The 1950-nt window shown below is 39.7% G+C and overlaps 1 pseudogene; it reads right to left on the bottom strand.

Moving 5' to 3' along the window:
* Window positions 1-651: 651 nt before the first annotated feature.
* LOC123594384 lies at window positions 652-1241 on the bottom strand (annotated as a pseudogene).
* Window positions 1242-1950: the final 709 nt, after the last annotated feature.

Here is a 1950-nt window from a genome sequence, read left to right on the forward strand (position 1 = left end):
ATTTGACAAGGAAGCCAAATCATGGGTTTAAGTCAATTTAAGGAACCTGGTGATACTGTTGAAACAAAATAATAACACATCAGAAAATAAACAAAGGCATTATATAACCAAATAAACACATCTGATATTCCATTTCCCTTTGAAAATATAGTTAAAGTCACTGTTAACCTTGGAATGGATATATGGTTGCCTATGATGATCTTGCTAATGACTACACAGTATCAGATGTCCTCTGCTAAGATTATAGTTTTTTTTTTAAGTTTATTTATTTATTTTGAGAGACATGGTGAATGAGGAGTAGTGAGAGAGGGGAAGAGAAAGAATACCAAGCAGGCTCCACATTGTCAGTGCAGAGCCTGTTGTGGGGCTTGAACCCACTAATAGATCATGACCTGCACCAAAACCAAGAGTCACATGCTTAACCAACTGAGCCAACCAGGTGCCCCTAGCTTTATAGTTCTAAGAAAGCCATAGTTACCAGTTATCATAGTGTAAATATCTAGAACTTCCTTTTATGACAACCACTATAGAATACACTTGTCTTCAACAGTGAACAAGGGAAGATGGCCTCATGTTTCCTTTGCAATAATAGTATATGTTGGGGATCAAGTGGCCTTCAAGCTTGAAGGTGGGTGTGCAAATGTTTGCAGTTTAGATCATTCTGTTGTGTTTGTGAGTTGGCGAGTCTTACTAACAGCACCACACTGGGCTAAGTTATGCCTTTCAGTTCCACCATTGTCCAAATGGAGAGCCATTTCTTCTGATATGAAAGTGTTCAAATTGAGATCATGTAGTCCATTTGACCAGCATTCCATCCACTGCTCCATGTGTAAGAGAGCCAGGGGTACCTGAACACATGTTTATACTAGCCATTGTACCACTAAGACCATGCAGAGCTAAAGCTTCCCAGAAGGGTTACTAATCAGCCTCTACAGATGAGCTAGTTTCCATTGAAGTAGCTCAGTTAGAGGAAACTACAGTAAGTCTTTGGGGAGCTCTAGAGTTTCATAGTGGAGGAAATTTTCCACACAGGAAGCTGATCAAATTTTCTCTAAGAATAGTTCTTCTGCACTCTTTAACCCAAACCAACACATTGCATCACTGATGGCCAATCTGAATTCCAGTATCAAAACTCCACTGATTGGTATCCACGCTTTACTTGTAGAGGATGGTGATGGCAGTGGTTGTATTTTGGAAGGAATCTAGAGAGAAAGTCCTGGCTGATGACACACTTGGTCAGAAAAAGTGAGAGAGGTAGGAGAATTATGAGAAGGAGGGGAGAGAGAGAGAGAGAGAGAGAGAGAGAGAGAGAGAGAGAGAGATTTGGGTGTCAATGACTCCAAATGGTCACATTATGTTTCACCTCGAATGGCCACATTAGGTTTCACCATTTTGTTGCAGGGTTTCAGGATCCCACACTCAGTGTGAAGATTCCAGGAAGGGGGTTGTGTAGGAATGATGGGGTTCTGGGGGCCCAGAGGCGCAGCTCTGGCTGAACAGAGGGCTGGGGAGATGTCCCCTCCCAACCCTACACCAAAGCTGGCTTGGGGAACAATGGGCCTGCCTCCCAGCCTTCCTTCCTCATTTTGTGATGGGCTGTTTCTTTATTCTTGACATAAATTATTTATATTGTTATTTCCTTTCTGTTTGAAGAACTTTAATTAGCAATTATTTTAGAGCATGTAAACCTTGTTACCATCACCTGGCTATTCCCAAAGGATTTTTTTTTTTTTTTTTGGTCTCCACAATTTCAGATTAGAAATCTCCTGTCATTTGAATCATTGTTTTTCTATGGATAATGTATTATTTATCTCTTTTATTTTTCTTTGTGAGATTTTTAGTCTTTAGATTTCTGAAGGTTAATTATGACATGTCTTTATGTGCATTTAATTGCATTAACCCATTTAGGGTAAACTCGGTTCTTGAATTAGTAGTTTTATATATTGTACA

Source organism: Leopardus geoffroyi, chromosome X, assembly GCF_018350155.1.
Source record: "Leopardus geoffroyi isolate Oge1 chromosome X, O.geoffroyi_Oge1_pat1.0, whole genome shotgun sequence".
NCBI classification, from domain to species: domain Eukaryota; kingdom Metazoa; phylum Chordata; class Mammalia; order Carnivora; family Felidae; genus Leopardus; species Leopardus geoffroyi.